Source organism: Pongo abelii, chromosome 8 (assembly GCF_028885655.2).
Source record: "Pongo abelii isolate AG06213 chromosome 8, NHGRI_mPonAbe1-v2.0_pri, whole genome shotgun sequence".
Classification (NCBI taxonomy): domain Eukaryota; kingdom Metazoa; phylum Chordata; class Mammalia; order Primates; family Hominidae; genus Pongo; species Pongo abelii.
This window is the reverse complement of record NC_071993.2, coordinates 36,084,106-36,098,874: the sequence shown is the minus strand read 5'-3', so window position 1 is coordinate 36,098,874 and position 14,769 is coordinate 36,084,106. Positions and strand designations below refer to the sequence as shown.

The window sequence follows — 14,769 nt, the reverse complement described above, 5'->3', positions numbered from 1 at the left end:
GTTCTGCCTGACAGTTGTTTCCTGAAGTGTTGGTATATGATGTCATTTGTTATCAAATTGTAATCTCTTAGCTTCATTGACTCTTTTTCCTTTTAAATTGGTGCTTCCAGGGTTTCACTATTTATTACCTTCCACGAGGTTATGCTGCTTTAGAGTTCAGTCACCAAAACATCCTTGACTCTTTCTTCTGTCAGATTCAGTAACTTATATACATATATGCATATACTCTGGATCACCTGAGTTAGCATATTCTACGTCCATTGTTACTGAGGTAACAGATGCTTTCTGAACGTTAACTCTATGGGTAACCAAGAACATAGGAAGAAACTAATGTTTAGTAAGCATCTACCATGTGCCAGACATGTTTATTTAATCCTCACAGACACTCTCTAAAATAGACATTACTAATCCTATTTTTTAGATGAATAAGGAGAACCAGATAAGGTAAATCATACAAAGTCAGACTCCTAGCACATAGCACAACTATGGTTCCACATCTAGCGCATCTGAATGCAGAACCCTAGCTTGAATCCCTCTAGTGAAAGGAGTCACTTAGAAGCCATGAAGATCAGGAACCTCCATCTGCCAAAAGACAGTGTCAAGGAGACACACCTTCACTTTCAGTGTACAGAACCTCCATTTACCAGCAGTTTATACATTCCAAAAGTGCCGCTGCAACCATTTCCCCAAATATCTCTAACTAAGGCCTAACGTAGCTGATACACAATACAATGCTGGGAATGCCAAGATCCCACTGTCCTCTGCTCTGCCTTCCTCACAGCACAGCAGTGCACCCTGCAGAAGCGCTCAATGGAAAGAGCCCTCCTGACAGGGGCACCACCCACACTGAGATCTGGGACACAACTTGCGCAGGCTGTGGGTAGAGGGACGGCTGGTGTTTCTGACCTGGGGTGGTAGGCAGCTTTCCAATCCAGCACCAGCCCCTCTGCTCCGGAATGACCCCTCCACCCACACACTCTGAGAAGCTGTCACAGAGAGCAGCTGCAGCAGCAGTGAGTGCAAATAAGCAAACAAGACAGGTCCTGGCAGAGAGGTCCTTGCCCTCTGTGTTTCTGAAAGTTCATTCGCTTCCTGTTAGGTTCAGAGTAAGGCTCTTGGTTCCAGCCTCAGCATGGTCTCACTGTCTAGCTAGATCACCATGGTTTCCTGATTTTCAGAAGAGGATCTTCTCAGATCATAATGGCAAAGCAATAACAGAAGGGTGAGATGAGGGTGAAGATGCAGAGATGCTAAGGGCAGGAAATCTCAAGGAGCAAAATACAGGAGAAAGGGAGCGGATACACTATCCAGTGGCGAGACGGGGTCCTTCTGCCACTGGTGAGCCAGGACTACTGCCATTCCTAAAGAGGCATCAAAACGAGCTCCACCTAACATGGCTGCTTTGAAGAAACACTGTTTCTATGGATACAAAGGTGTCACAATGTTACTTTAGTGAAAAACATCAATTTTATTATATTGTGGTAATATTCACATTAATCATCAATATTCCTATTTAATCCACTTCCAGAGGTTTATGGCTGACACGTAAAGACTTGGTTTTCTAGAGTTAGGATCAAACTTCAGTACTGAATTGAGTGCCTTAGAGTGTGGCCACCATTGAAGCAAATGCCTGGAGATTAGAGGAGCCTGGAATATAACTATACTGCGTATAAGGAGAGAGGCAAAGAGTGGGATGTGCCGGGGGAAAAAAACAGAAAATCCACAGAGAGATTTATTTATGGCATTTACGTATGCAGGCTGGACTCAATAACATCAGGGACAAATGAAGATGCTAACATTGGGATACCTCAGTAACACATCAGACATTTCCACTTTCAAACACAAAATCATTCAGTAGACCAAGGGCCCATACTTTGCCATGAATAATACACATAGAAGCCATGAACACTAGAAAAAGGGCAGCAAAAGAGACCTTGGGTTCGAATTTTCATCAAGTGGTCCCAAGTATTCTGAAAAAGATCCCCAAGATGCTGGGGGATGACTCTAAAGAAAGAGTCTTTGCTTGGCCAAGCTTTGGTCAGGTTTCTGAACCTTCTCCTGGGCCCATCTGTGCACTTCCTTATAAACTCCACTTTTAGCAAAGCACCCTGCTAAGTCAGATTAGCAAGAACCCCTGACCCTCGATGTCTAATCAAGCTCCTTGTCCTTGACCACCCTCAGGTGATCCTCCCGGCCTGCCTTCAGCAAGAATCCTGTCGGGTTGATTTAGCCAGAATTCTCCTTACTCCTGATGTTTCCTCTTAGTAATTTTCCATTCACTAACCACATCCCTTGCTCCTTGGCTATAAATTCCCACTTGCCCATGCTATATTCAGACTTGAACCTATCTCTTTCCCCCATCACAAAACCTCATGGCTGCGGTCCCTCTACCTATCGAGATGGTCCTTAGTCAGGTTTGCCTTACTGTGCTTTAACAAGAGTCATGGAATAATTTTTTCTTTAACACAACCAAACCTCAGGCACAGGATATGGAAAGTGTCATCCTTCAGATCCCCCACTTGCTTCCATAAACAGGAGACCTTCAGCCAGCCCAGTGGTGGGCCTGGGAGCTGTCCATGCCATCGTCTCCTACTTCAGGCCAGCTGGGTGGATCATCAGCCCTCCCACCCCTGCCCACTGCTCCCCACTCTTCACATCCCTCCCTCAGTTTATAATAAGTGGATGTCCTAGCCCAACCTCCACATACAAGTTCCTTTGATTACAAATACTGTATCCTGTTCATCTTAGACACAGTACAGTGCTTGGCATGAAGCATCACTTATCATCCATGCTCTATAAATGACTGAGTAACAAATAAAACAAGAGAACCTGGGTTAATGAAAGGAGGAAATAACTGAGTGAGGAGTATTATGATACTGTGCCATGCCATAGGTACTGTGCTGCCACATTCAGGACACTTTAGAAAACCTTATGCAACAGAATAGATAACACATTAAATATGTTCCACGAACATTTCATGCTGATTATTTCCTCTGAGCTCCTGCTAAAGGTATTTTCTTTTTTCTCTTCCATTTGTTCAAATCATATTTATAATAACAGTAGCTTGATGCTTACCGAATGAATGGTATGTGCCAGGCACTGTAACCAGGCATTTCACCTACATAAATTCCAACTGCCACAAAACCTTGAAACTTCTAATAATTATCCTCTGTGTGTGTGTGTGTGTGTGTGTGTGTGTGTGTGTACACATACAATTCTTCTTCTTCCAATGTGGCCCAGGGAAGCCAAAAGATTGGACACCCATGGTGTAGATGAATGAAGCGATGCTTCTTCCTAGGTATGATGACACTGTTTCAACAAGGTGGGACCCTGAGGGCCAGGGGGCATCACCACTGTGTTTCTCTTATGCAATGCCTACAGTGAGTTGATTCTCAATAACTATATAGAGATATATGAGTGCGAGAGAGAGAGAGAGAGAGATTTTTTTAAAGAGGCTCAGAGATGTTAAAGAACATTACTAAGTTCACACAGCTGCCAAGCGGCAGGGAGACGCTAGGTCAGCGATATCAGGGAGCTCTACCTGAAACAGAGGCCATTCTTTCCCATGACACCATGCTACCTCACCAAGGAAGAGATGCTGTTAACATCCCCTGCTGTTCCACTAGCATGCAATGGAGGTCTTCACAGCTTTTGTATCTGATTTCCAGGCTAACAGATGTTGTTTTAGGCTGCATTTATATCTACCTCAGCCAGTAATCCTTTTCCCTTCCTTTTAATTAGCAAGGGACTGGAAGATCAGTTAGCTGTACTTGTTAGTCCTGGTGTGAAGTACTCCCCTCCAAGTACGTATTCCCCCCAAGTACCCAACACAAGGAGAGCCCCAAGCAGGTGCTTATCCAGTGCACATCTGATTAAGTAACAGGTATAATAATTATCTGCCCATTCCTCAACCTCCAGACAAGTCATGATGGTGCAATGAGAGTATGCTCTACAGGGGATGAGCTGGTGGAGGAGGTGGAACCCACCACTACTAACCTAGGAGGAGTTCTGAGAAAACTCTGCATCCTCTACCACGTTACTTCCTTTGTTTGTACCCCTATAAGACAGAGTCCCACCTTGTCAAAACAGGGTGCAGCCCTGTCAAAACAGTGTCATCATGCCCGGGAAGAAGCGTCACTTCATTAGTCTACACAAGGGATGTCCAATCTTTCGGTTTCCCTGGGCCACAATGGAAGAAAAAGAATTGTCTTGGGCCACACATAAAATACAGTAACACTAACAATAGTTAATGAGCAAAAAACAAAAAACAAAATGCAAAAGAAGGTCATAATGTTTCAAGAAAGTTTACAAATTTGTGTTGGGCTGCCCTCCTGGGCCACATGTGGCCTGCAAGCTGCAGGCTGGACAAGCTTGGTCTATCTACACCTTTGGAAGAGATTCTGTGGCCTCTCAGACAGCAGTGCTGGCCCAGGAGCCTCTTGACTCAGCTCTGCCTCTCACGGTGTATCTGCATCACTCTGGATTCAACTAAGAAATCCCATCTGAACAGATTTCCATCTATTTTTACCCTCTCCTGAACTAAAGCTTCATTTTAATCATCAGTTAAAATAAGCTTTTTTTACAAAATATGATGCGGGCTTCCCTCCACATGCTAAGCACAATTTGTTCTCTTCTCTGTGGCTCAGCCTTGAGGTCCTCAGCTGATAGAAGTAGCTTCTGCTTCTCAGGTTTGGTCTTTCTGTCCCCTGCCTCCCTATCTGCCCCTCACTCTCCCTTCCATTTTCTGCTCTGAATCAACTAAGGGCTGAGAAAGGACGCTCTCTCGTTCTTTAGAAGTGAATGCAAAGAGGAGCCTAAAGGATCCACCTTGGGAAACAAAGAGCCTTGGTTCCCTGAAAGGGGAAAGACCTGTGAAAAAAACACACGGGCAGGCCTGGGAGCAGTGGTTAAGAGTTTCAATGCACACAATTCAGGATGGGCTTGGCTCACACCCTCACATGTCCCTGGCATTCTACACAGCTGAGGCTACAGACGCAGAAGGTAAGATTACAGTACTTATTTTGCTTGTCATCTGTCTCTTCCCTCCTCCCACACTGGAATGTAATTTCTGAGGAGAGGGACCATCTCCTTTGTTCACTGCAGAATCCTCAGTGCCTAAGAGAAAACGCTGGTCAGAAGCTAACCCAGAATGGGAATACTAAGGTGCCACCCTAACCCCGCAACCAGATTCTCAATAAATATTTACTGAATGAAGAATTACTGAATAACATTTCTTATTAAAATCCCTCTTCTATAAACAATATCCTCAGTTCAGAATCTTTACAAACTCTATATGGTCTGGAACAAGTAAACTGAAAAAAGAGAATTCCAACAAACTGTGGACGCAGGGAGAAAGCTGAGATTCTCTCCACCCTTGGAAGAGGGAAAGGGCCAAGTCATCATATCAACACGTTACAGCCATGCTGCCTTAGGGATCAGCAACTCTGAGGTGCAATGGGTGGGGTCCTTGGGACACTGACATACCCCCAAAGCCCAGTTCCTCTACAGCAGTCAAGCACAAATATGCAGAAACAGCTTGTAGGAAAACACAAAACACCACTTTTTCCCCCTTTCAGGGAGGAAGGTACTGCTTCCAATTTTCTTTTAAACAAAGAACACGTACATAACATGTCCTGCTCCACATCTTCCCCAACTCAAAAAACACGGGAAAAGAGAAACCAAAAAGAGGAATAGTTAAAACAACAGGAGGAAAAAAATTCATAAAGAATCCAACTCACATTCCTGCATTCATGATTTCCCCATAAGAGAATTTATAAATACAAGTATGGGCTGGGCACAGTGGCTCACGCCTGTAATCCCAGCACTTTGAGAGGCCGAGGTGGGTGGATCGCGAGGTCAGATCAAGACCATCCTGGCTAACACAGTGAAACCCTGGTTCTACTAAAAATACAAAAAAAATAAGCCGGGCGTGGTGGCGGGCACCTGTAGTCCCAGCTACTCAGGGAGCTGAGGCAGGAGAATGGTGTGAACCTGGGAGGTGAAGCTTGCATTGAGCCAAGATTGTGCCACTGCACTCCAGCTTGGGCGACACAGCGAGACTCCATCTCAAAAAAAAAAAAAAAAAAAAAAAAATACAGCTATGAATTTGGGTTACAGTAGAGTAACTGTGCAGGATCCAACATGGAGATTAAACATATAGATCTGTTTTACGGTACCATTGCAACTGATTTCAAGTAAGGTGCATCTTCTGTCCAGACACAGGAAACACGGAGGGGCAAGGCCTCCCTGGGCTGAGTTCTGCCCATCCAGCAAGAAAGGACGGGCAGGTGTACATACGAGAGAGACCTGTGGACAACATGACCACAAGTAAGAAAGGCAGCACCAGGCTGTGACGGGACTGAAGCAAGGCAGTCATCTGCAGAGACTTTAATGAGGGCTCCATCCTCGCTAAAGAGGGAGATTTAGATTGAAAAGAATCAACACTGAAATCATGGCTACATAATCAGAAATTAGCTCTAAGAGAATGAACAGGAGAAAGCACATAAAGAAACTAAGTAAGATTTTTAAAGGTTATACATCAAACATGAAAAAGAACATGTAATTCAGGACAAATACAGTGGAACCAATCTGTAACAAAACTTTGATTGGATGGCTAAACCAAAATGTGAATACTAAGGTAGTTCCCCCCCACCCCGCATTTTCAGAGGAGAATAAAGAGCTGGTTCACTACTTGAATCACATGGCATAATATTAACATGTGACAGAGAAAGCAGAACAATTCAACCTCTTTTTACAGCCATGGATATCCCACAGACTCTATTTTTTTGATCCGTGAATAGTGTTCTAGGCCCCGTCTCTGACTCCTGATGGCCAAGTTCACAGGCATATCTGCAAGTGAGATAATCACCTACAGTATTTTCCTCACTTTCAGACCTGATAAATATTTTAAGGGAAAAAAATCTAAAATTTATTTCCTACTTCATTCTATAACTTTAAACTGCCTTTCAAACATTCTGGTTCTTGAGAAAGTAGAAAGGCAATATCATAGCCTCTGAGGGTCACCTCAGACACAAGGAAATGTGATGCATAACTAATGATAAAATTTGAGATGCCACTATCAAGGCAGAGCGTTCTGAATTTAATCAAGTCTGTCGAGCTTTGGAAGGATGGATAATAGGCAACCAGATGGACAAGATTTGCATTCAGAAAAGCTACCCTGGAAGATATAAATGAATGTGCCTCCGAATCCTGTGCAATCAATGATCTGCTGCCGAGCTGAATAAAATCTGAATTAAAACAATCACAAAACCAAAAATGTTTAAACAATCCATTTCACTTATACAGCCGAATCAATAATAAGGCAATTAGCCCAGCACAACAGAAGCTCCATTCTCTTTCTTTTTTGTTCCATGTGAGTGCTCAAGAAGCACATGGCTGCCACATCCAGCTCTGGTCTCAGCTATACTGAGGGAGACAGAGACGGAGATGCAATGGGAGCAAGAAGACAGGAAGTACCTCTCCATAACGCTGGTGAATGGTGAACGCAACTTTACAACCTTGAACACATGTGCGAGTGCAATTATACAGACACCAGTAAACACAATTGTCACTCTCCTGCAAAACCTGAGCCATTGAGACATGGGGAAAAACATGAGCGGAAAAATACTGGGCTGTGATACTGCAGCAAGGTACCTAAAGTTGACTATTTTAAGTCATCATGACTATAAAAGAAAAATTAAGCTGGGCATGGTGGCTCATGCCTGTAATCCCAACACTTTGGGATGCTAAGGTGGGAGGACTGCTTGAGCCCAGGATTTTGGAGCTGCAGTGAGCTATGACTGTGCCATTACCCTCCAGTTTGGGCAACAGAGTGAGACCCTGTCTTTTTTTTTTTTTTTTTTTTTTAAAAAAAAAAAAAAGGAAGCATCCCTTGGAGCCATCAGAGGATCATTAAGATTCTCTGATCTGTTAACCACATAAATAATGTTCAATAAAATATGCCAAGAGCCATGGGCGTGGCACTGTGGTCCTGGTTCATGTTCTCTCAAGACCCAGAGAGAAAAGGCGAGAGGAAGGGAAGAGGAGACAGTGAGCACTGAGCCTTATGAATGTTCAGTCATGTCGGAGATCCTGAGGCTCTCAAGGCCCCACTGTGTACTTGAGGAAACTAAAACTCAGAGAGGGTCACTTGCCCCAGGTCCCGAGGCCATTGCAAAAGAGCAGGGATTCAGAACCACCACCTCCCACCAAGCCAGCTCACCTGCTGAGCCTCCCTATGCTGGCTCAGTTAACAGCGACCTCATGAAGAGCATTTTCTTCCCTTGTTTGATGGAAGTGGAGGCAGGGCCCTCTAGTAGATTCCCTGTGCTAGAGAACAGGAGTAGAAAAATCCACATTTATCCTGTTGTTTTCCTACTGTAATGTGCCAAGTTTGGTAAAATTTGATTTTAAAGGCAGCATTTTTTTCAGCATTCCAAGAAATCCAAGATCAACAATATACTCTTATTTTCTATTTTTAAGCTCCAGTCAATCAATGCAACTAGGCTGAAAATAGGAAATGCTACTTGTTGGCATGATATAATGAACCTGCTCTTTGGGAACAGAGTGTTGTCTGCTGTTAGCTTTGATTTCAATGATGGTTTCATCTGGTGAGGGGAGGCAGTATTTTCTTCCACGATTAGAAATGTCCATGTGAGTTAATTAAGATGAAGCCCTTCAATGGTTATTGTATGGAATGGAAGGTACACTGCATTCAGGGAAGGTTTTCAGGTTCATCAGGCCCTCCTGAAAACTCTCTAGGCAAAATCTCTTTCCGTTTGGTATTTGCAGCTGGTCACATCACCCTTCTGAGAAGTTACAGTGGGGCAAGGTTTGTTGGAAGTTACTGCCAGCTTCCTTCCCAAGCACTCACTGGCCTTCCTCTTACCCTGGCAGAAGCATCTTGGTAAGGAGGACAATTCCACAAGAAAGCCAGGAAGAAAGCTGCTGCCAGAGAGCACACCCGCCTCCAGGCTTACTAAGGATGCTGTGCACGCACCACCTCCCCGGGCACCTCATGCAGGGCCCCACTGGCTGGTTAAAGGCAAAGGGCAGGCGAAGCCGCTGAGGTTCACAAAACCTGAAGGAAGCCATCGGACTGACACTTTTAACTGATCCTTCTAGGAGGTATGGAAGATGCTCCTCTGCTGATGGAAAACTTGCTTTCCACCCCTAACTCTACCAGGCTCCAGGTTTTTAAGGGGCAAATGTCAGAGTGCAAAGCTGCATTTCACCCTGGTTGACTTCTGCTTGTGCCACAGTTCCTGGGGGGGTTCACAGTCTATCCCAGGTGAACAGCCTTTGGTAAACCTGTGCTGAACCACTATGGCAGAGTCTTTCCTGCAGATCATGTGCCTCTCTTCCGGATGCCTTTGCGTCTTCCAGGACAAGAGAAGCTGGAACGGCTTCTACGCTGCTGGACTGTGAGACCCTGGACCTGGGGGCCACCCAGAAGTGACTGTGTCCGAGCTTGACCACTGGTAGTTGCATGCCATTGGGCAGGGTACTTAGCTTCCTTATGTCTCACTCAGGTACTGCCAGGATGAACGAGTACAAGATTCCCACCCACACACAGGAAAAGTAAAAGCAGTCAGGGAAATAAGCCATGTGTTCCTCTGGATTCACCGCCTGTCACAGTACAGTACAGTGTTTTTCAAACTATGAGTTGGAACCTCCAGGAGATTATGAAATCAATTTAGAGGATCATGACTCATCTTTTTTAAAAAATGGAATGAAACAGAAAAGTTCAGAATATAACATTATGAAATGCATAAAGACAAATATTGTTTCATGTGTGTTTATCAATAAGAAACCAACGGGATTCATATATAAATTTTTTTTTTACTATAGGTCTTAGTTTAAAAATTGGCAAATCATGTATATAGCAGTAAAACATCAATATGGTTACTAGAAATATTGCCCAGCTATTTCAATATACAAAGAGCCTTAAATATGCCAGATTTTCTTTCACCTACTGATTAAGATTCTTTAAAGTTTCTAATCACTTGAAAGAAGTAATTTAAAAGAATAAAAAATAAGCCTACCAAATGCTGCCCAACTTAGACATCCAACAAGCAGCTTTTGCTAACTCAAATATTAGTATCATGTATTAATACGTTCTCATACAGTAATTTTGTAGACTGCACCCAAAACTTTTGAGTCATTAGAATGCCTGCTAGGATTCTACCTTGCTGAGATTATCTGATGTGCAGAGGAGGCTTTAGGCACAAAGATGTTCATTACTATATTGATTATAAAGGAAAAAGAAAACAACCTAAATGTCTAGTAATAAAGGACTGAATAAGTGGCAAATTTCCTACATGAAAAATTACATAGTGATCAAAAATAATAATCAATAGTTTTTATAAACAGTTCAATACATTTGTAATTGGAGAAATACTTCTGTTTACTATGCTAAGTGAAAAAGATACAAATTTTATATACAGGACTAGCCACGATGGCTCACATCTGTAATCCCAGCACTTTGGGAGACCAAGGTGGGAAGACTCCTTAAGCCCAGAAGTTTGAGATCAGCCTAGGCAACAAAGCAAGACCCTATCTCTATGAAAAAATTAGTTGGACACTGTGGCTGAGGCAAGAGGAATGCTTGAGCCCAAGAGTTCCAAGTTACAGTGAACTATGATTGTGCCACTGCAGTCCAGCCTGGGCAACACAGCAAGATCCTTCTCTAAAAATAAAAAAATTTTTTTAAAATGTTCTAGACAATGTCACCACAATTATATGTCATACAAATTTGGAGGGTATGGGTTTTATTGCTTTGGTGACAGTGGTTTTAGACAAACCCAGCTTTTAAAAAACAGAAGAAATGAGACATAAAAGGTTCACAGTAGTTCTCTTTGTAGGAGACAAGCACAATAGCTTTTTTCCGTTACTTTTCTATAATTTCCAAACTTTCTCTAACAGCTAAATTTTACATCCAAAATGAAGAGAATGATATAACAACCTTTCCTTTTAAGTATACTGACACATACAGTTTTTCAATTATCATTAAATTTCCAACTTCAAAGGACAAGAATTTTATTCTGAAATGGTGAGAACTTCAGCAGTCACTTAGAGGGAAAGGAAAAGGGGCTAGTATGAACACCATGAAATGGTAAAACAAACAATAAAAATTACGAGTAACGGTTAACTCTATTTACCTCTGAATAGGAATACTGTTTCATTCTAAGATAAGCAGGATTATGCTTGGTTTAAGAAAGACCAAACCCAGTATTATTACTGATCTGACAGGAACTAAGAAGCTGTTTGGACATCTGAGTAGGAGTTAAAAAGTTTGTATTTCATTTCTCATTTCTGCAGCATTTAATGACCTGAAAGTATATGCAGAGACCAACAACAGTCTTAGTTATAGAACAAACTAGTAATTGTAGAAATCACCCCAATCACTGGAGCCTCAAGTGTGGAATGCAGTATAAACTACTGTCTGAAGACATCTTCAACATCACAGTCAACAACTGCAACTTCAATATGTAAAAATCATTATTTACTGTATGTTCTCTGGTACTCAAGAGCAAAAAAGCCAGCACTTGCTCCCATATAAATTAATTCAGGTAGGAACAAGAAGAAAATTACTAAGCTAGTAAACAAAATATTAGTTTGACCTTGGCATACATTACTATTTGAACTATTACAGAATAAAAAAAAAGTGTCATATTAAATACTTCACTATAACACAAAGTTGAAATGAAATTATGAGTGAAGGAGACTGGCAGAGGACACTGCCAGGCCCAAAGTCACTGCCATTCAAGCCACTGTGGAATGTGTGGCTCGCCTGGGTGACAGCAGCAGGACAGGCATGCCCTGACCACTCCCCCTGCCCCTGCCATGCCTGGAGGTGAGCTGGTAATGACCTGCTGGGCTGCACTGTTGTAGAGGGTAAAAGACATGAACCCCGAGCCTGCCCCGCTTAACAGGCCCAGCCCCGCGTGGCCCAGGCACTATGGGGGACTGACCTCAGGAGGCTCCTGGGCTTGTGGGTGTCCATTCTCAACCCGCCTAGTAACACTGTATTGCTTGAGCCTAACCAGCTCTGTCTAGTGCCATACAGAATTGGCCCTCACAAAAGCACCAACAAAAGAGGAACCAAACCAACCAAAACCTGCTCGGAAGTGCTCTGGGTTTCACTCACTCAGCATAGCCTTCAGGCCATACTCAGATATCAAAATAAGCCTTCTGTTCATCACCAACTTTCCAGTCATTTTAAGACGACATGGAAAATGACCCACCCATTCTGGTCAGAGGCACTTGGTAACATTTACAACTGCCCAAGTACACATGAAGAAAGCTACAGATAATACAGCAAGTTCTGCTCACCAAGCAAAACAACTACACCCAGGCAGTATCAGTCCATGATGGTGCAAATCCCATTTCTTCTTTCCTTCTCTGACTCTCAACTTGTTTTTGTAAAAAACGGGGAAGAAGTGGGAGAAGATGATTTCACAATTTATGTAAACACACATGCTAATTCTGGGTCTTCTTGAAGTACTTATCAGTAGTTCCTTCTCTGATGGGAAATACACATTTATTCTGCCTAACACTCTTCAAAAAATACTAATTTGCATTAGGTATAAAATGTATTTGTTTTAAAGGTACAATAAATAGATAAAGTTTTAAAAACCAAAGAAATCTGAGATCATGGGCACAAAAAACATGCTTCATTAACCAACAAAATAGAGTTTAATTCTAAAACCAAAGGACCTTAAAACTGAGCCCCCGACTCCTTCATTTAAACAGTCCCAGAGGAAGTAGCTGCTCCAAAGTCACAGGTGCTGGTGACAGGAAGGCTCCCAGCCCACTGCTCCATCACTGTCATTCTCCAAAACAGAGGACAGACAGAAAGTGAAAAAATTATGTCAAAAATATCTCCCACCGAATTTAAATAAATAGGCATTTCTTATTAAGAAATACTGATACACAAAAGGTAAAAGAGAAAGAAAAAAAAGAGAAAAATCTCCTGGTAATACTGGCCTCCCCAAGTGCCCCATGTCTAACATTCAGAAATAAAGATGTAGCTCCACAATGACAGGAACCCACAAGATGCCCTTCCCAATATGCCAGCAGCCTCAGAACCACAACCTTTCCATCAGAAGAAACCCTTTATCCCCACTTGGCTGTCAGCTCAAGAAGCCGACAACTCCTAGGCTGTCCCTTAGCATTCAAGCTCTCAGCCCGGAAAACTCCAAAGAGCCTCTAACGCCATCTCCCAACTTCCAAAACCATCCCAGGGAGCACATCCCCAGCACAATGTCCTACATCCTCCACATGCTGCTAAAACTCAGGATGCCACTGCCCTGCAAGGCCTGGTGTTTTAATCTTAACCTCCACCCTCTCCCTGTAAGTCACCAAAAGGACTCCCTGCTCTCAAAGTTGAGCAGCCCTTTTCTGAGCCTCATCTCCTACCTTCCCAACTCACTCCCTGACATCCCAACCCTGTAAATTCTTCCACCCACCAAGACCACAGACCCCGATTCCACCACCTCTCTGCCACCCCTCCCCCTGCTACATCCTTGCTTTCTTCTCTACCCGACTCAGAGCCACAGCTTCGTAGTTATCGGCTCCCTGGTGCTCTCACGTGCCACCACGTTCCTCTGCCCTCCAAAGCGCTTTCTGGCAAATTCCAGAGCTGATTAAATCTAACTCCCCATCTCCTCTGCCCCAAGCAGCTGTACACAGCTGGAGGAAATGCAGAATCCTGCTGACTGGTCCCACCGTAAACTCTTGACACCCCACTCAGGTAGGCCCTGAGTGGTGCGAGATAGCATCATTGGAAAGGCCCTTTTTGTCTCTCCCCCAACATCCAACACTCCCTGGCACTCTCAACTTACTGTCCGTTCAGCTGAGAAGACAGAGGCCAGCAGAAGCACTGCAGCCTTCTTGCCTCCATTCTGCTCACCCTGCCATCTCTGCTCCCTGCACCTCTCTGACCTGTGGTCCCTAAAAAGGCACCTCCCTGGGGCCAGCCCCCCTACTCGGCAATGGCTCCCTGCCCCTCCCACCCTCTCTCTTCTGCATCATGCATTTCCCATCAGCACAGGCACATGTAGTAATTACTCTCATTCCAAAAACCAAACTACAGCTCTCAACCAGCCTCCCCTCTGCAGCCTTCCCTCTATTTCTTTGCTTCCTGTTCAGCCAGGCTCCTGCATGCTCCAGTTCCTCCTCCCTGTTCTCTCTGGAACCCTGCCCAGTAGGGCCATTGCTCCCACTCCCCAACTCTCCAGCTCTTACCAAGGCCGCTGCTAATTCAATGGCCACATCTCAGTCCTCATCTTACTAGAGATGCCCACTTTCTCCTCAAAATGTCTCCCTCGCTGACTGCCGGGACCATCTCTCTCTTCACCCCCCTCCCTGCCCCTATCTCTGCCCCTCCCCAGCTCCTTCTCACACACACCTCTGCTGCTTCCTTGTCCCTTCCCTCCTCGCTGCATGGTGACCTCAGCCACAAGACTGTAATGAATACCCTCAGTATGCCAATGGTTCCCATGCTATTATCTCCAGCACTGACTCCACTGAACTCCCATGCTGCCCGTTCAGCTCCCCTGTTGACTAATATGTAAATCAAAATTAACAGGCTCAAGACCTGTTCCTTCCAGTCTACGTCAGTCACTAAGGAGCAACTCCACCCTTCAAGGCCTGCACTCATCCTCCACCCTCGCTATTCCCACCCAATCCAGCCGACCAGCAAATCCCCTGACCTTGCTCCTTGACATGCCTCAGGGTCTAACCCACACTGCACCCCCTGGGGATACT

The 14,769-nt window shown here is 44.1% G+C and overlaps 1 protein-coding gene across 16 annotated transcripts in view; it reads right to left on the bottom strand.

Annotated features, from left to right (window-relative positions):
• CCNY (cyclin Y) overlaps window positions 1-14,769 on the bottom strand; it is a 308,606-nt gene that overhangs the window by 98,724 nt on the left and 195,113 nt on the right. Inside the window, exon 3 of one of the 16 annotated variants that reach the window (XM_054523231.2) lies at window positions 8,222-8,328. The exons of 14 other annotated variants lie outside the window; for them this stretch is intronic. The gene's annotated coding sequence lies outside the window, so the exon portion shown is untranslated. Of the gene's footprint in view, window positions 1-6,176; window positions 6,302-8,221; window positions 8,329-14,769 lie in introns of those variants that run through there. One more of the 16 variants, XM_054523229.1, reaches the window with a different exon arrangement.